Consider the following 21273-nt stretch of genomic DNA (forward strand, 5'->3'; position numbering starts at 1 on the left):
CATCTGCATATCTGAGGTTATTGATATTTCTCCTGGCAATCTTGATTCTAGCTTGTGCTTCATCCAGCCTGGCATTTTGCATGATGTACTCTGCATATAAGATAATGAACAAGGTGACAATATATAGCCTTGATTTCTTCCTTTCCCAATTTTGAACCAATCCATTGTTCCATGTCCAGTTCTATCTCTTTCTTCTTGGCCTGCATATAGGTTTCTCAGGAGATAGATAAGGTGGACTGGTACTCCTATCTCTTTAAGAATGTTCCACAGTTTGTTGTGATCCACACAGTTAAAGGCTTTAGCATAGTCAATGAAGCAGATGTTTTTTTCCTGGAATTCCCTTGCTTTTTCTATAATCCAATGGATGTTGGTGGTTTGATCTCTGGTTCCTCTGTCTTTTGTAAATCCAACTTGTACATCTGGAAGTTCTTGGTTCATGTACCATTGAAGCCTAGTTTGAAGGGTTTTGAATGCCACCTTGACAGCATGTGAAATGAACAAAATTGTATGGTAGTTTGAACATTCTTTGGCATTGCATTTCTTTGGAATTGGAATGAAGTCTGATTTTTTCCAGTCCCCTGGCCACTGCCGAGTTTTCCAAATTTGCTTATATATTGAGTGCAGCACATTAGCAGCAGCATCTTTTAGGATTTTAAATAGATCAGCTAGAATTCCATCAAGGCCCATTTGACTTCACACTCCAAGATGTCTGGCTCTAGGTGAGTAACTATCCCATTGTGGTTATCTAGGTGATTAAGACCTTTCTTATATATAGTTCTTCTGTGAATTCTTGCCACCTCTTAATCTCATCTGCTTCTGTTAGGTCCTTGCTATTTCTGTCCTTTATCATGCCCATCTTTGCAAGACATATTCTCTTGATATTTCCAATTATCTTCAACAGATTTTTAGTCTTTCCCCATTCTATTGTTTTCCCCTATTTCTTTTAGTAAAGGCAATAAAAAAGGGTCAACTCAATAAACACATTTTCCCTTCAATAAAATTTTCTGATTGGTATTCCAAATTACAAGTGCTAATTAGAAATAGGATTTTTTTTTTAACTTATTTGAGGACTATCTTTGATTTCTTTATTTATTAATTTATTTTTATGGACAAAGGAAGACAAACTTAGAGCCATGCTTTTTTTGTCTGTTTGTTACCAACGTGGGTTCTTGAACTCATTAATCAATAGAAATTGATGAGGACAGGTGAGAAATTCAGACCAGGCTTCCCTGGGACTCCTGATATAGCATTAGGGGGTGAGAAGCAACAGGTTGTCTTGCTCACTCAATAGGTGGGAGTAGGGTTAGGGTGGTTAATCTGGTCCCTCAAATGGGATGAGGGTGGAGATAGAGCCATGGGTGGACCACCAGAGCGGTGGCTTAGGTGACCTGCCTTCCTCCTTGGTGGTGCTGTGTGCAGGAATCATGTGCAGCACCTGCTCTTGCTCCTAATACCTTAGAAGTGGCATTTGGGGGTTTTTGCCTTTTGTGTCTTGTTGTTCACAATTTGCCCCAACTGGGCATGTACACAGAGCTTCCCTGGTGGCTCAATGGCAAAGAATCTTCCTGCTAAGACAAAAATGGGGGTTCTATCCTTGGGTCAGAAAGATTGCCTAGAGAAGGAAATGGCAACCCACTCCAGTATTCTTGCCTGGCAAATCTCATGGACAGAGTAGCCTGGCAGGCTACAGTCCTTAGGGTAGCAAAGAGGCAGACACTTAGTGACTGAGCATGTGTGCATAGGCACGCACCTAGTTATTCTGAGTCCCTTATCATCTTTTGTATCCTGTTGCTCAAGGAGACATTTGTCTAGATGAACACATTGTAGTAAAGGATCCCAGATCCCAGCCTATTTCACTTTGATTATTATGACAGACTCTGATAGTCTGTCATCCCTCTGCTGATTAGTCTATTCCTTGATCTATATGTCTATTATCTATTTGTTTTAAGTAATTAAATAAGCATCTATAAACCCATTAACCAATACAAAATCTAGGATACTAACAAAGACCTCCATCATCCAGTTGGGTCCTGTCCCATCCAGATACCTGCCACCTACAAACTGAAAAACCAAACCAACCAAACAAAAAGCCACCTATGGTTCTGTTTTTTATTTCCTTGCAGATATTTTTGTATGTGTTAATTTCATAAAAATTCCTGAAAATAATTTTTTTAAATTGTGCTTAATCAAAGGAGACACTGATGTATAGAACAGTCTTATGGACTCTGTGGGAGAGGGAGAGGGTGGGAAGATTTGGGAAAATGGCATTGAAACATGTAAAATATCATGTAAAAAATGAGTTGCCAGTCCAGGTTCGATGCACAATACTGGATGCTTGGGGCTAGTGCACTGGGACGACCCAGAGGGAGGGTAGGGGAGGGAGGAGGGAGGAGGGTTCAGGATGGGGAACACATGTATACCTGTGGCGGATTCATTTTGATATTTGGCAAAACTAATACAATTATGTAAAGTTTAAAAATAAAAGAAAAAAAATGGTATCATGAAATATAATCTCCTATAACTTGTTAAACTTTCAGTCACATTGTTAATATTCATCCATTTTGTTGTTTATATAGTTTTAGCTTATTTATGTCCTTTTACGTTAAATACTTCCATTTTTAAAAATTATTTTAAAGTATATGATCTATTGTGGAATGGCATTCAGTTTTTTCTGAGTTTTGTTTTTGTATGTGTGCATGCTCAGTTGCTCAGTTGTGTCTTACTCTTTCCTACCCCATGGTCTGTAGCCCACCAGGCCCCTATGTCCATGGAGTTTTCCAGGTAGGAATACTGGAGTGGGTTGCCATTTCCTCCTCCAGGGTATCTTCCTATGTCTCCTGTATTGGGAGACAGATTCTTTACTGCTGAGTCACCTGGGAAGCCTTATTTTTGTAGACTGGACTGCTATTATCTTGTTTTCCAATATACATCATAAGAAATTCTTTTGGTATTACAGAGAGGATAGTGTTTCTCCATTTAATACAATTTTAATTTATAAAATAGTACTACTTTTCCAGGGCAATTTCCCACCTTCTAAAATCTATAAAAATATTAAAATATTTTACTGATCTGAATCATCTCCAACTATTAGTATTTTAATTGATATCAGTCAAATGGACAGAAAAATAGCATGTTATTTATTTTAATGTTGTCATTGTGTTTGTCAACTAAATTGTAAATTTTATAAAGGCAGCAGGATTTTCCTATGCTGCTTCATTTCATGTGGCATCTAATAATCTTGATTATATAATAGGTCTCTAATAGATTGAATGTAGATTAATCTACAAGACATGTTGATAAAAATTATTTTCAGTCATCATAGTAGTTGGTAATAAGTAAATAATACTTTAAAAGAGGAATGGGGAATAGAAAAATAGCTCCAAACTTGTATACAGCATAATGCCCAGAATTAGCATGAGAAATGAGAAAGTGTTGACTGAAGAAAAATGTACAGCCTAAAAGTTGCAAGCTGTTTTATTTGAGGCCTTACTGAGAATTATAATGAAAAGGACATTATAGGGGACTGGAATGCAAAAGTAGGAAGTCAAGAAACACCTGGAGTAACAGGCCTTGGAATATGGAATGAAGCAGGGCAAAGACTAATAGAGTTTTGCCAAGAAAATGCACTGGTCATAGCAAAAACCCACTTCCAACAACACAAGAGAAGACTCTACACATGGACATCACCAGATGGTCAACACCAAAATAAGATTGATTATATTCTTTGCAGCCAAAGATGGAGAAGCTCTATACAGTCAGCAAAAACAAGTCCAGGAGCTGACTGTGGCTCAGATCATGAACTCCTTATTGCAAAATTCATACTGAAATTGAAAAGTAGGGAAAACCAGTAGACCATTCAGGTATGACCTAAATCAAATCCCTTATGATTGTACAGTGGACATGAGAAATAGATTTAAAAGACTATATCTGATAGATAGAGTGCCTGATGAACTATGGACTAAGGTTCATGACATTGTACAGACAGGGATCAAGACCATCCCCATGGAAAAGAAATGCAAAAAAGCAAAATGGCTATCTGGGGAGGTCTTATAAATAGCTGTGAAAAGAAGAGAAGCGAAAAGCAAAGGAGAAAAGGAAAGATATAAGCATCTGAATGCAGAGTTCCAAAGAATAGCAAGAAGAGGTAAGAAAGCCTTCCTCAGTGATCAATGCAAAGACATAGAGGAAAACAACAGAATGGGAAAGATTAGAGATCTCTTTAAGAAAATTAGAGATACCAAGGGAACATTTCATGTAAAGATGGGCTCAATAAAGGACAGAAGTGGTATGGACCTAACAGAAGCAGAAGATATTAAGAAGAGGTGGCAAGAATACACAGAAGAACTGTACAAAAAAGATCTTCATGACCAAGATAATCACGATGGTGTGATCACTGACCTACAGCCAAACATTCTGGAATGTGAAGTTAAGTGGGCCTTAGAAAGCATCACTACGAACAAAGCTAGTGGAGGTGATGGAATTCCACTTGAGCTATTTCAAATCCCAAAAGATGATGGTGTGAAAGTGCTGCATTCAATATGCTAGCAAATTTGGAAAACTCAGCAGTGGCCACAGGACTGGAAAATGTCAGTTTTTATTCCAATCACAAAGAAAGATAATGCTAAAGAATGCTCAAACTACTGCCCAATTGCACTCATCTCACATGCTAGTAAAGTAATGCTCAAAATTCTCCAAACCAGGCTCCAACAATACGTGAACCGTGAACTTCCAGCTGTTCAAGCTGGTTTTAAAAAAGGCAGAGGAACCAGAGACCAAATTGCCAACATCTGCTGGATCATGGAAAAAGCAAGAGACTTCTAGAAAAACATCTATTTCTGCTTTATTGACTATGCCAAAGCCTTTGACTGTGTGGATTACAATAAACTGCAGGAAATTCTGAAAGAGATGGGAATACCAGACCACTTGACCTGCCTCTTGAGAAATTTGTATGCAGGTCAGGAAGCAACAGTTAGAACTGGACATGGAACAATACACTGGTTCCAAATAGGAAAAGGAGTACATCAAGGCTGTATATTGTCACCCTGCTTATTTAACTTATATGCAGAGTACATCATGAGAAATGGTGGACTGGAAGAAGCACAAGCTGGAATCAAGATTGCCAGGAGAAATATCAATAACCTCAGATATGCAGATGACACCACCCTTATGGCAGAAAGTGACGAGGAACTAAAAAGCCTGTTGATGAAAGTAAAAGTGGAGAGTGAAAAAGTAGGCTTAAAACTCAACATTCAGAAAACGAAGATCATGGCATCCGGTCCCATCACTTCATGGGAAATAGATGCGGAAACAGTGGAAATAGTGTCAGACTTTATTTTTTGGGGCTCCAAAATCACTACAGATGGTGACTGCAGCCATGAAATTAAAAGACGCTTACTCCTTGGAAGAAAAGTTATGACCAACCTAGATAGCATATTGAAAAGCAGAGACATAACTTTGCCAACAAAGGTCCATCTAGTCAAGGCTATGGTTTTTCCTATGGTCTTGTATGGATGTGAGAGTTGGACTGTGAAGAAGGCTGAGCACCGAAGAATTGATGCTTTTGAACTTGGTGTTGGAGAAGACTCTTGAGAGTCCCTTGGACTGCAAGGATGTCCAACCAGTCCATTCTAAAGGAGATCAGCCCTGGGATTTCTTTGGAAGGAATGATGCTAAAGCTGAAACTCCAGTACTTTGGCCACCACATGCGAAGAGTTGACTCACTGGAAAAGACCCTGATGCTGGGAGGGATTGGGGGCAGGAGGAGAAGGGGACGACAGAGGATGAGATGGCTGGATGGCATCACCGACTCGATGGACGTGAGTCTGAGTGAACTCCTGGAGTTTGTGATGGACAGGGAGGCCTGGCGTGCTGCGATTCACGGGGTCGCAAAGAGTCGGACAGGACTGAGAGACTGAACTGAATTGAACTGAACTGAAAACTATAGCCTGGGATATACCTGAGTTTTTGCTAAAATACCAAAAAAGAAAAAAATATATATAGTTGAACATCAAAAAAGTACTGCTAACCACAGCAAAGGAAGTGAAGTGAAGTTGCTCAGTCGTGTCTGACTCTTTGCGACCTCATGGACTATAGCCCACCAGGCTTCTCCATCCATGGGATTCTCCAGGCAAGAATACTGGAGTGGGTTACCATTTCCTTCTCTAGGGGATCTTCCGAACCCAGAGACTGAGCCCGGGTCTCCCGCATTGGAGGCAGACGCTTTAACCTCTGAGCCACCAGGGAAGGCCAAGCACAGCAAAAGACATCTCAGTTAACTTTTAGTGCTTTTCCACATGTGGGAAGATCTAAGAGTCTGAAATCATTGAAACTATTCCTTAAATATGCATTTTAACTGTCTCTATCCTCATACTTTTTCACTATCCTCAATTCCCATCACAGCACATAGTTGGTGATGGCTACATTGGTTGATGGCTTGATGGGGGGCAACATTTTCCTTTACTGAAAGGAAAAGCAACATTTTTTTTTTCTGTAGACATAAAGCATATTTCGGATTTGTTTTGTCTTAGTAGCTTGGAAAACATTCTGTTCTTTTGGGTTTTTTTTCCTTCAACAAGATAAATACAGGCTAATTCACGTCATCAGATACACATTTCAGTCCACCCATTACCTCTTCTCAGCCTCTTCTGTGGTTATTAGTAAAGTTCAATTTCCAGTTACTTAATCTCCATCATATCATATTTGCTCCAAACAGCAAATATTTTGCTGCTGTCCTTTTCAAATAGCTGCTTGACAAGATACAATTCTAGTGTACTACTAGATTTTTGTTACATGTATAAAGTAGAGGCTGAGCAAAATAAACACAGAAGAAAGTACATTCTCCAAAAGTTGACCTTGTGAACCTTAGATATAATAAAAAAGAGACACAGCAAATTTTTTTCTCTCACAAATAGAATGTTTGGAAACATCACTGTGTTTCTATATAATGATTGACCAAACTGTATTTTGAATAAAGGCATGAATTTGACCTTGGACTTCTTACTTCATCTAAAAAATTATATTTAAATGCTACTAAATTGTCTAAAATAAGCTCAAAACTCAGCACAACCTGATAGTTCATCACAGCTTTATTTCTGTTCATGTTCTTTTGAGGATTGTGTATGTAAAAAGGAAAGGAAAGGAAAGTGAAGTCGCTCAGTCATGTCCAACTCTTTGGGACCCCGTCGACTGTAGCCCACCAGGCTCCTCCGTCTGTGGGGTTCCCCAGGCAAGAATACTGGAGTGGGTTGCCATTTCCTTCTCCAGAGGATCTTCCCAACACAGGGATTGAACCCAGGTCTCCCGCATTGCAGGCAGACGGTTGAAGACATATGTAGAAATGTAGAAGTTTAACTCAAAATTTTGCTGCCTTAGAAACACAAACACATTACCCTTTCTGAACCAAATTGCTTGAGCTTTCAGAAGTAGGGGACAGTGCATCTCTTTGCCCTGCAGGGAGTAGTTCATCATTCCCACATAAGACATTTCGGAACATGGTTAGTGTGATAGACTCTAAATACTTAGTGCCCATCAGCTGTAGTGCTGTTGGGAGTAAGTTTTATAAATTTTCCTCAAAGACTGAAAGAGTTAACATGCTCTGCAAAGAAGCTGAATTATTATCAAATAGAAAAATGATAGGACCCACACATTAGAAATTCATTTCACTACTAAACTGGTCCTTTTAGAAGATTACAATATAATTTTTCTCATTAAAGGCTCTTTGATATGGTTCAAAGAGGGTTTGTGTGAAGTTTCTTTTTTGCTAAGGATGGACTTGAATTTGAACAAACTGCAGGAGATAGTGAAGGGCAGGGAAGCCTGGCATGCTGCAGTCCATGGGGTCACAAAGGGTGGGACATGACTTAGGGACCGAACAACAAGGATGGAGAACTCTGCTCTTTGCAGTATAGTCTTTGATGCACGGTTTTGAATTTTAAAAGTAATTGCCTAAGGAATGGGGATGTGTGTTATTTGCATATGAATTGCTGCCCTTCAACTATTCTAGTTTCATCAGCCAAGTACCAATTAACCAACAGTACTGATTTCCTTTCAATTAGTAAAGAAAGATTTCAGATGATTACATTTAAAGTAACAAATACAGCCCCAGAGATCAAGTCCAAGTTTAAAGAAAAGAAAAAATAAAAGGATATTCTGAAGCCCTTCTTCTTAAACACTTGACCTGTTATATAGGAATATCAGTGATGAATTATATGAGAAAAGTCAGGTTACATAATCTGTAAGTTTTGTAGTTCTATAGAAATCAATCTTGAAGTAAGAGCGTTGTTAGGAGAATAATATGTTTAATCAAGTTAGAGATGTATATCATTTTATTTAAAATGTTTAGGGATGCATAATGCCTACTGCTAGTTCTTCAGATGTGTATTAAATTGGGAATTTACACCTGCTTTTTTGAACAAAGATTATGGGTTAAAATCTCAGAAGTGATTTCAGCCTGTTGAAGATGATATGCTAACACACCACAATATACTAAATTCTTTACAAAAGACACAAAGATGAATGAGTCCCCAGGAATAAAACTTGTCTAAAGTTCACAAGCTGCTTCAAATTATGAGAACTTCAGTTGTTTACAGGACAAAAATAACACACTAAGAAGTTTATCTTGTTTCTCAGAACTTACCAGTTGGTAGAAATTTTGAACAAATGTTAAAGAGGTAATCTATTATACTAATGGTAAATATGAAAACTCAATTCATAATCCAATTAATAAAACCCTTACAATTTTAAGCTAATAGGTCAGCATTTGGCTAAATCAAAATTCTCAGAACACATTAAAATCCCCTGGAAGATCAAAAATACGAACTTTCCATTTCTAATAATTTATAGTTAGCTCGTTTTGAAATAATCCTCCTAGCAAAAACAATTAGAAAGTCTAAATAGGAAATGATCATTTGGAAATATATTAGTGTGAGCACAATTGTTGCAGGAAAATGGGATGCAAGAGGATGGTCTTGTCCTAGGTCTTCAGAGAGCCCCTGGTATGGGCTATCAAGTGATGTTCCTTGGCTTGATGCAGAAAAGAATTCAAGAGTGAGCCCACATGAAGGGAAAGCTGATTTAATCTGGGACATACACACTCCATAGATAGAGAGTAGGCTGTCTCAAAAGGCAGGGGGCCTGAGTGTGGGGCTGGTCAGTTTTTATGGATTGTGTAATTTCATAAACTGAGTAGGAGGATCACTGTTTGGCAGAGGGGGTGAGGATTTCCAGGAATTGGGTTACTGCCCATTTTGGCCTTTTATCCATTGACTTAGAATTGACATGGTGCATGTAGGTGTGTTGTTTAGCACATGCTAATGTATTGCAATGGGCATATCATGAGGCTCAAGGTCCACCAGAAGTCACATTTTCTGCCATCTCGGGCATAGTTGTCTCTAACTGGTTTGTGTTGTGCCCTCAATGGTTATGTCATTCTGTTAAAAGTGGCACCCTGGCCCCTTCTCTCTTATCTCAGAAGCAAGCCAAAAGTAGAAGGGAGAGATAGGGGAGATTATCATTTAGGTTCATATTTCCCATTCTTTGTGTTTCACTTTGCTCACTACTGCAAAAATCTAGCTATGCAGGGAGATGTTGCTTTCTTAGTCACTGTTGTTACCTGAAGGAACTTGGATCTACTCACTAACTCACAGCAAAGCCAATCTACTGACACCAGGTTGTGGTGAAGGAAAGTACAGCTTTTATTTGCAAGACACCAAGCAAGGAGTATGGGTAGCACATGGTCAAAAGCCCCGACTCTCTGATGGCTTTCAGGGAAGAATTTTTAAAGACAGCACTTGGAGATGGGGCTTCAGAAGGTACGTAACTTTCTTCTGATTGGTTGGTGGTGAGGTAACAGGGTGGTGTTTCACTAATGTCAATACTGGCGTTCGGGTTCCAATCAGGTCCAATGCCGTGGTCAGTATGTAGTAACCATCCTCTTAGAGGGTGGGAGGGTCTTAGATCCTGAAGAACAACTCAATATCTGTCAGATGGTTATGTATATACCAGTGAAGAGGAACTAGGATTCTGTTTTATTAATGAACTATTGTCTTTACTTTACTTGTGTCAGTTACAAATTGGCACTTGCCGTTCACCTCTGTAAGGATTAAATCATGTGCTGCTGAAACTGCTGACCTTCGACATGTCCTAAAGTGAGTTCAAGGTGGAGATCAGATATGAGGCTCTCTGTGCTCTCAAAAAGTGGCAGAATGTGTTTTCAGACAGATATTTTCAGGAACTGATTTTATGAGCCCAGTTCTTTCATCTTCTCATATCTAGAAGAGCACTAAGTTCCTTCATGGTGACATTTGCTTCTAGTGACTAGCAAAAACTGCAAAATGTGTGCTTGATTGCATGAACTCCTTCTTCACTGAAATCACTTATGTACTGACCTTCCTCTGCCTGCCTCTTTGGAGCTGTTTCTCAGAGCTATCTGAGGGCTATCTCCCAGGCTGCAGCCCTCATTTTGCCCCAGATAAAAACGTAGCTTGCAACTCTTACACTGTGCCTTTCTTTAAGTCAGCATGTATTTGATTGCTTTTCCTTTGTTTCTATGTTTCCTCACTTCCCTAATTAGTAACTGCATTGATCTGTTATTTGAAACTCAAAGAAGGGCTAAGAGACTAAAGCATTATTTTACATATAGGAAATTGAGGACACTGAGGGACTTTTGTACTTGAAAGGTCCCCATAGGGTCCTGCTCATTTTCATTATGTCTACTATTTGTTTTAATGGATGCCACTGTGGTATGATGGTATGAGGGTGAAGATTGCATTTTATGGCTTTTATACCCTTATCAAATAGGATCTTGCATGGGATAAATTAAATACAAAGTCAACTATCTGTATCTCTTTGTTTATACACATGCATTGTGTGTGTGTGTGTGTGTGTGTGTTTTAAACTAAAGCAGCTAGGAACTCAAAGGATGAGTTAATTTTGTTGTTGTTCTTGTTCAGTCACTCAGTCACGTTCAATTCTTTGTGACTCCATGGACTGCAGCACTCCAGGCTTCCCTGTCTTTCACTATCTGCCAGAGTTTGCTCAATTTCATGTCCATTTAGTCAGTGATGTTATCTTACCATGTCATCCTCTGCTGCCTGCTTCTCCTCCTGCCCTCAATTTTTCCCCGCATCAGAGTCTTTTCCAGTGAGTCGGCTCTTCACATCAGGTGGCCAAAATATTGGAGCTTCAGCTTCATAATCAGTCCTTTCAATGCATATTCAGGACTGATTTCCTTTAGAATGGACTAGTTTTACCTCCTTGCAGTCCAATGGACTCTGAAGAATCTTCTCCAGCACAATTCAAAAGGATCAATTCTTCTGCACTCAACCTTCTTTATGGTCCAACTCTCATAGCTATACATTTTTCAAAAACTCATGGATTTATGTTTTTCTTTCACTCCCATAGAAACAGCATTCTTTGATAAAAGTTCAGTCTTGAAGCATTGCCTAACATTAATTTGCCATATTTTAAAAGACACTATAGTGCAGAACAAGAAATGGAAGTAAATATCACCAGTTTCGCTTTAGTATTTCCTTGTTAACATTAACTGATATCAATCGGGATGGGGTTGGGGGATGTCTTCTATATGGGTCATTTAGGTAGGTAAACATATGTTGTCATCTGCCCTGTACTTAAGTAGGAAACAGACATTTAATTTGGCCAGCACACTCTGCTAGAAGCAAAGGCCCTCAAAAGGAGTCTTTAATCCTATATTCAAATACTCCTCCTGATATCAAGAGCCCTATTGTGTCCAGTACCCTGGCAGGTTGCTTTTGTTCAGTATCTCCTTCTTCTAGAAAACAGACCTTTAATTTCATATTTAGAACCTACTAAGGAGAAGCTATTGAAGAGTATTTTAATGGTAGTTAACTCTCAGCATTCCCTCTGGGGGAGAAAAAAAAGGAAAAACAGAAAAATTGTATCCCAGTGACATGCTGCAGTTCTGCCTTATTTTTCCCACTTGGCAGGAGATTGCACAGCTCCTCTGCCTACTACCTTCACTTTCTTCACTCTCAGATCTGTAGAAATTCTCAGCATAATTGTCTTTTTGGTAACCTCTGAAGATTTCTTGGGTGTAATAGTCAAGGATCATAATTCTTCCCCATAAAACATAGACGATACAACTCCCTGGAAACAGAAAGAAATATGGATTGAAAATATACACAATGCTTTTATTAATGTTTACTTGCTGAAGGAATACAAGTTATCTCTCTTAATTTTTTCCTAGTTTCTATAGCATATTCAAAAGCAGAGACATTACTTAGCCAACAAAAGTTCGTCTAGTCAAGGCCATGGTTTTTCCTGTGGTCATGTATGGATGTGAGAGTTGGATTGTGAAGAAGGCTGAGCGCCGAAGAATTGATGCTTTTGAACTGTGATGTTGGAGAAGACTCTTGAGAGTCCCTTGGACTGCAAGGAGATCCGACCAGTCCATTCTGAAGGAGATCAGCCCTGGGATTTCTTTGGAAGGAATGATGCTAAAGCTGAAACTCCAGTACTTTGGCCACCTCATGTGAAGAGTTGACTCATTGGAAAAGACTCTGATGCTGGGAGGGATTGGGGGCAGGAGGAGAAGGGAACGACAGAGGATGAGATGGCTGGATGGCATCACTGACTTGATGAACGTGAGTCTGAGTGAATTCCAGGAGTTGGTGATGGACAGGGAGGCCTGGTGTGCTGCGATTCATGGGGTCGCAAAGAGTCGGACACGACTGAGCAACTGATCTTATCTGATATATTTCTTTAGCTTCCCTGGGAGCTCAGACAGTAAAGAATCTGCCCGTAATGCCAGAGATCCAGATTTGATCCCTGGGTCAGGAAGATGCCCTGGAGAAGGGAATGGCAACCCACTCCAGTATTCTTGCCTGGAGAATTTCATGGACAGAGGAGCCTGGTAGGCTACAGTCCATGGGGTCACAAAGAGTCAGACACAACCGACTAACAGTTTTCACTTTCATATATTCCTTGGTACATTTAAAAACATAATTTTCTTCCTAGGAGTCTTGTATAATCCTTTAAATTGTGGTCCATCTTAACATGGTATCTTAGTGTAGTGTAATAAAGGTTCATCTATGCATAACAGCTGGCTTTTGCACATATTTTTGTCTTTATGTAGGCATACAGTGATAAATACTAACATTTTTTTGTCTAAATGTAAAATAATTTTAAATTAGTAGAAATATTTTTACATATCAGATAATAAATATTGTGTTATAACTTAATTGCCAGCATTTTTTTGTTTCTTATTAACACTTAAAACGACATCTTCCAACCAACTTAGGCTTCAATTCAGAAAAATGTAGCACCTCTGATCTTGCTGCTCATTGGCAATTAACACACAATTCTCACTGTCCTCCCCACCCCCACGTCTGTGTACCAACACCGTTTGCCCTGCCTGGAAGGCTTCTTTGCCCTCTGCCTTCACGTTGTGTTTGACCAGTACAAGCAATATTCAGAAGGTCTTAGAGTGGGAGGAGAAGAGGAGGGGAGATGGTTATTCCCGTACCTCCTATTTTTTACTTTGCTACAGATCTGGCAAAGGCTTTATCTCTCTGTGGCCCTAAGGTTTGTCTCAGTGGACATGAATCTGAGCAAACTCCAGGAAATAGGGCAGCCTGGAGTGCTGCAGTCCACAGGGTCACAAAGCGTCAGAAAGGATGTAGCGTGGAACAGCAACAGAAGGTTTGTGTAGTAGTCCGTGGGTCAAGTTTTCACTGGACTCCGGGAATTCTGTTTACCTCTTTTTTCCCTTCAGGATTAGATGTAACGTATTTCCTTCTGTCTAAGTGATATCACCTGTGCCTTTGCCCACCATTTCAGAATTCATGCCTTGCAGTTTCAGAATCCATGTTGATCTCTTAAATCTGCTCAAACCTTTGCAAATAGACCCTTCATTGATCTCTTTTCAATTAACCCATCCTAAGTGTATCATCTCTCTCGTGGTAGAACCCCAACTGACACACAACCCAGTTTTTTCTGTGCATTATTTTTTTTTAATATCAGCTGAAATTAAGCTGTTAATGTTAAATTTAGTTTTGGTGTATGCTTTGTGTCAGTAAATACTCAGAAATTAGGTTGACTGGTAGTTTACACTTGGTACTTTGTAATGCTTAGGCATAAGGGTTATGCTGTGGTTACAAAGTTGGACGTGTTTTTCCTTTTTCTGTGCTATAAAACAATTTAGTTATCATGTGATAACATTTTTACTTTACGTTGTTTAATATACGCTTTGCTGTATTTAGTCGCTCAGCAGTGTCCAATTCTACAATCTCATGGACTGTATAGCCTCCCAGGCTCCTCTGTCCATGGGAATTCTTCAGGCAAGAATACTGGAGTGAGTTGTACGCATTCCTCCAGAGGATCTTCCCAACCCCAGGGGTCAAACCCAGGTCTCCTACATTGCAGACAGATTCTTTACTGTCTGAGCCACCTAGAATACTGGAGTGGATAACCTATGCCTTCTCCAGGGGTAGTATATGTTATGTTATATTAAAATCTGAATGTAATGACTTGTGGGACCATGTCATCTTGGAGTATCGACCAACAGGGCCTTAATATTCCCTTTAGCTTACCTACCCTTGAGATAGGATTCTGACTCAAGCTATCTGCCTCTCTTTTCTTGGAACATTTATTTTAGAAAATTTATAATTGCAAATTCTGACTCTGCTCTGTGAGCTATAAATCATTTAAAAGTCTCTTGGCAGTTTTACAACCCAGGAATGTCTTTCTCAATGACCTAGAGCTATCCCAGTGAAACATAATCATCAGGCTTAAGAGCACCCTAATCTCCCAGTCCCAATGGAGGAGTAAGAGCCTACCTCCAGGTTGTAAAACTTCCTCCAGCCATGAAGACAGGAGAAAATTTAGTTTTTATAGTAAGACCAGTTAGCAAATAAAGGTGGCATAAAATCTCCCTCACTTCATCTCATAAACCCCTTGTTACAGCAGAATTGAGTTGAGAATCCAGTTCTCTTCCTTGTTTGAACAGGCTCTTGAACTCACCCTAGGCTTTTCATGTATGGCCGGTACAATTGTCACTTTAGACAGTATCTTTTTCATATTTCTCATTTTTATATACCACTATTAGTTTGAGGATGACATGGATGGCATCACTGACTTAGTGGACACAAGTTGGAGAAATCTCTAGGAGATAGTGAAGGATAGGGAAGCCTGGCATCCTGCAGCCCCTGGGGTTGCAAAGAGTCAGACATGACCGAGCAACTAAACAATAACAATATTAATTTATATTTTTTCAAGAATCACTTCTTAGTTCTGTTGCACTTCTCTTTCCATTTCAAAATGTCTGCTATCTTTATTTTATCAGAATCACCCGGGGAGTGTTTTTTATTTAATTTATTTATTTTTTGACTGCAGAGTCTTCATTTATGCACTGGCTTTCTGTAATTGCAGAGAGCAGGGGCTACTCTTTAGTTGCTGTGCTCAGGCTTCTCTTGTTGTGGAGCCTTATCTCTAGGTGCTCCTGCAGCCTTTGTATCACAGAGGCTTAGTTGCCCTCCAGCTTGAGAGTTCTTAGTTCCTGACCAGGAACTAAACCTGTGTCCCCTGTACTGGCAGGCAGTTTCTCAACCACTGAGCACGGAAGTCCCTCTGCTTTCTTTCATGAAGTATAATCCTTATATTTTTTTAGTATTTTTCTTATGGTATCGAATATGTCCTTTATTGTTTTCATTTTTCCTTTTGTGAGTAATGATGGGTTTTTATGATGGTTAATTCCCCTCAGTAAAATTGTCATCAATTTCATAGTTTTAAATATAGTAGTCACTATTTGAAAAGTAAATTTTGATTACGTCTTTTATCCAAGAATTTTTTAGGAAATAATTGAATAATTTCCATTTCTCCAGGTATTTTTTTAATTGTTATATTTACAATTTCTTTATAGTTGTAAATGCAGCATTAGCAGACAGTAATTAACTACAATGTCTATTTTTTTTGTTTTATCACTTCTAAGAGCTTTTATGCAATAGATAAGACAGCAGTGTTGGCTTTGATTTTCAGAGGACTCAGTAATAATATTTGTTTTTCATAAAAAAAAAAAGGATAAAAGGACAGCCATCATTTAATAAGCTTGCCACTAAGCCAATTCCCATCTGCCTATTAGTATGGATGCCAATAGCACACAAATTTTAATCTTTGAAAGGATTTCATAAAGAAAAATCTAGAATTACAATGGACACTTGGAGAAATTTTTGACAACAAGATGTTTCATTTTAGACAACTTAGCTCAAAAAAGGAGAAGACAGATTGTATATTTGTTTGTCTAAAAAGAATTTATATGAGCGTTCACTTACTTAAATGAGCTATAATGGCGTGTGTGTGTGTGCGTGTGCATACACGTGTATGTGTACTCAAAAGAGGATTCTTGCATCTAATCTTTCCCTTGAGAATAGTAATTTCATATTTGTCTGAAACTGGCTTCTTCAAAACTCTCTCTTTTTATTCTTTTCATTTTGTTCCTTTTCCTGTCCTCTCTCTTGGGGATTTTTGGATATCAGCTAATCAAAAACTGTTATGTGTTCACTCTAAAAATATCCAGTCTAGATATATATTGTCTTCAAAAAGAAAAAAAAAAGTAAAGAAAAATTACTAAACTGAAATTATTTTGCTTAAAATATGTGTTTTGTTTTTAAGCCCTATAACTTGGAAATGTAGAACAGTGGCCTTGCTCAAAATCTTAGGGAAAATATGGTCTCTAGTTCCACAAATGAAGAAGAAAGCTTAAGTATGATTTAAAATTCTTTAAAATTCAGTTTTCTAAACACATAAGCTTGTAAATTGTCTTACAAATAAGTACATGTAATATTACGGTTAAGTCAATAACAGAAGTCAAGTAATGGGCATGTCTTTTTCCATGTTTTAGTACATAAATTAATAGCAACAGAATTTCTGGTTTATACAAGAGTATGTCTAAACTTCTCATATAAATTTTTGGAAAGTTCCAACATTTGTTTTTGAGTTAAAGAAGCTATCATTGTTCTCATAGTAGTTTAAGCTTTCAAATTACTAAATGGTGTAGAAAGAAATTAGTTTGTAATAATTGGATATCTCTTAAAGTGTTAAATCCCATAAATTTTAGTAATACTGGGAATAACAAGAGAATAATGTATTTAATTACAATTTCAAAATTCTTAATTAAATTTAAAACCTCAGACTAACATTAAGGTTTTTTAATAAATAATCTTTGGTTTCTTGGATAATTTGAGGGCAAGGAAAAATAGAAGTTTTGGTCATTAAGCATAATTTACCTTGTTTACTTTTACCATATAGAATGTGAAAATGCCTTTGCAAAATGTTATCACCTTTATTTATCTTTTTTTTTGCTACAATAGAATTGTTGAAGGTTATAAGAAATATCTGCTCACAAAGATGAAGAGTTTATGGATTTGTAGTTTAGTTGTCACTGTTTGTGTCTGTAGGGAACAAAAATTGGTTACTTTGGTTCAGATGATAATTAATATAAATAATTGAGATTATATCAAGTACGAAACAAGAATGATATTAATATGGACTTTCTTGAAATGGCCCAGTTAATAGATTTTTTTCTGTCTTTTTATAAAGAGATTAAAATGATTAATAAAAGAAAGTAAGCTTTGATATTCTCCAAATTTTAATACACGCAAAGCTATTTTCAGAATTGTTTCCCAAAACATAGTTCCATTATCATAATTTATATGCATAATTAGCCTTCTCATGTGAAAGGAAAAATGTTCATACTGAAACCCAAAGACTAGGTACTATTTACCTATTAATTCTTGTTTTCAGATTTATTATACTTGTTACTCAGGTATAAAAAGTGACATTTGGTGATATATTGGCTTATGATATATGCTATATGATTTGATTGATTTTAATTTGATTCAAAAGCCTTTTCGGTGTTCTGTATTTAGGTTTTTATTCAAGAATAATTAACGACTATATTCTTAGAAATTAGTTGAATGTCATTCCTAAAATAAGGATTCTACCATCTGTTTTATAAAATGTAAAGACTCTTTTGATGATGAATACCAGATGGGTGAAAGACTTGAGCAAGTGAAGGCTGTCACCAAGGGCCGCACAGAGGGGTGACCTGGGGATGAGGTCGCAGTGAGCAACTTACCTGTTAGGCATTTTCGCTCAGAATTCTTCAGAGTTTCTCTCTGGTACATGTCCCATCTGCCAACCTCAGAATTTTGGGAAAGATATATGAAAGTGGGACATAGCTGTTTGAATGCTAGCAAATGGGGATTTTATACATTGTTATCATTCACCCAAACATGAATGCATCGTAATTGTTTATTTGGTTTCTGGATGGCTAGAAAGTTTGCTCAGTCAAAAGACAGCTATCTCAGTGTAAGCTGAAAACCTCAAAACATTAAGACTGTTTACACCTTGGCTTATCTAACTTAAATACTCAATACCGAAGACACTCATGTTATATTTTTATATTTAAAAACAGCTTTGCAAGACACCAGGAATGTCATTCTTCCTAAATTTCTCAGGTATCCTTCAGGGTTCTGGCCTGAGCAATGAAAATTAGCAGACTAAATATAGAGACTGTCTCATTTTGTTCTCTGGAAGCATTTGTTCTTTTACACTTTAAGTGTATTATAAACAGAGGTATGCTTCAGATTTCATAGTGAGATGAATACCTGAGCCATTTTATTTTTTTTAATGTTCACAATAGAAATGGTTCTAAATGAGGGCCCTTCCTCTTCTTGCCTCTGAGATTTGCTTTCATTAGGGAGGCAAGATTTCTCTCTTTCTCAAGTGGAGAGGAGTGTAAGTGTATACCAGTCCTCATAAAAACTCATAATTTGCGTTTTCTCTCCTGTGTTAAAGAAAAGCACTTTCTGTACATGTGTGGATAACCATTTGCCTCTCATCACATACTTCTGAGAGTCAGATACAGGAAACTGATATGGTTATTTGCTGTCATTAATAATAGTCTGATTTTACTCTGGAACTTTCATGCTTGCTTTCAGAATAATATAAATAGACTAAGTATTAGCATTTTATCCAATTCTCATCATCTACAAACACCTTTGTTTTTATAATCTATAATCAACAATAAAAATTGGGAGAATAAAAGATACTTAAAAGCTTTCACAATTATCTAATGTATTATTATAAAGTTTTAAAGCTCTGTATGGTAAAAAAAATCTGCTTGTGAATGCAGGAAACACCAGAGAAAAGATTCCATCCCTGGGTCAGGAAGATCCCCTGGAGAAGGAAACAGCAACCCACTCCAGTACTTACATGGAAAATCCCATGGATAGAAGAGCCTTGCAGGCTACAGTCCATAGTGTCACAAAGGAGTTGGGCACAACTTAACGACTGAGCATCCACACACCCATACAACCAAATTTATTACTAATAAGTTCAAAAGGATAAATATGGACTCCTTGTGTGACCTTTAGCCAAGAACTGGAAATAACTATTAATTAAGGCTCCTTTTTTATCTTACTAGAAGAATCCTCATAGATTCTGTTAATACAAACATTTGCACTGAAAAATCTATGGAATTAACACTTAGATTCATCATTCTAGTTAAAAAAATTGACCCTTGAGTTCATATCTCTTAGTTAAAAAAATTGTGTTTTGCATTTCCTAGAGTTCAGTGCTGACAAGGCATCCCAGTAATAAAGATTCTTAAGAATATTGACTCAAGTAGCATGATCCTCGGAGAAGGCGATGGTACCCCACTCCAGTACTCTTGCCTGGAAAATCCCATGGATGGAGGAGCCTGGTGGGCTGCAGTCCATGGGGTTGCTAAGAGTCGGACATGACTGAGCGACTTCACTTTCACTTTCCACTTTCATGCATTAGAGAAGGAAATGGCACCCCATTCCTGTGTTCTTGCCTGGAGAATCCCAGGGAGAGGGGAGCCTGGTGGGCTGCCGTCTATGGGGTCGCACAGAGGTGGACATGACTGAAGCAACTTAGCAGCAGCATGATTCTAAGACCAGCACCTTCCACATGTCAGGAGCCAATGATTGCTACACCTTAAAAAAACCTCATTTCCCTTTCCCCCCTAATTCCTTTCCCCTTTTCTATTAATTTGCAATTCCACTTATTGTGAGTTGTTTTCATGTTGCAACATTCAAATAGGTTTGAGTTAATGGCCTTTTATTAGTTTCACTTCTTCATCTTTTGCAAATTCATTTTCAAAGTAGAAAGTCTCTTCCATGCTGTTTTGGATTAAACAAGTATGTCAGGAAGTAATACTTAATTTTTGAGACTCCATCTATTTCTAATATATTTATTGCATGAGAATGCCACTTTTTATATTAACACTCTAAGAATTATACTAGATATATTACAAGGGAGATCCTCTCCATTTCTTCATACAGATTATATGCATCTTCAACAAGAGCTAAGAAAATAACCAGAAAAGTTATGATTTTAAAGAATTTTAATTATCTCATTAAATGTTAATGTGTTAATTTGAAACAAGTTGTACAAATCGTTATTGCAGAGTGATTTAACAGGGGCATTATACCGATTAATATCTGCACCATTTACAGCAGAGAGAATTTTTAAAAAGCAGTTTTCCCTGAGGCAAAGAATTCTGTGCAAATGCATGAAACTCCAAAGATCCATGTATAAGCTTCCTTGTGACATTTTTTTTTTTCACTTTCATTATTTGGAAAAGCAGGAAAAATTAACAGATGATCAATTCTTTATGTGTTTGTTTAGAGTTAGAATATACATGTAATGCTGTTATTTTCAATTAATTTCTTAGAAAAGGATCAGAGTTCATTAATAGCATAACTGAATTAAGACATCTAATTATTTTAATCAGTTGGACCATAGCCTGATTTAGCCTATTAATAACACAATTATATTTCCGTGTTGATTTTGGAGTATTAAAGTCACTATCAAGCTTCTCTTGGTCCAAGCTCTGACAATCTTTGTTGAATCTTGCCCTCATTTTAGATGATAATTCCACATGGATGTGTATTTTGGGCTTGTGAATATATATACCATTTCTTTTACTATCTTCAGAAAATGTTACTTTTTAGTACTGTCAAAAATCTAAAATAGTATGAACATGGTTAATCTGACTTTTTGATTCTTTAGTAGACCTCTACAATGTATCACTTTTATTAAGAATGAATGTAAGTAGAATAAATCAGTAATGTTTTTTTTTTATTTTATTTTATTTTTAAACTTGTAATGTTTTTTGTTAATTTATTATTCAAACAGTTTTTATTGGGTGCTTGCTGTATGTTGAGTTTCCCTAATGGCTCAGATGATAAAGAATCTGCCTGCGGTGCAGGA

General features: G+C 37.5%; 1 long non-coding RNA gene across 19 annotated transcripts in view; it reads left to right on the plus strand.

Moving 5' to 3' along the window:
* Nucleotides 1–21273, plus strand: part of LOC147366675 (uncharacterized) — a 486700-nt gene that overhangs the window by 139211 nt on the left and 326216 nt on the right. The gene's annotated exons all lie outside the window — the stretch shown is intronic.

This window comes from Bos grunniens, chromosome 8 (genome assembly GCF_055505025.1).
Source record: "Bos grunniens cultivar Pamir isolate PY7600 chromosome 8, Bosgru_T2T1.0, whole genome shotgun sequence".
NCBI classification, from domain to species: Eukaryota; Metazoa; Chordata; class Mammalia; order Artiodactyla; family Bovidae; genus Bos; species Bos grunniens.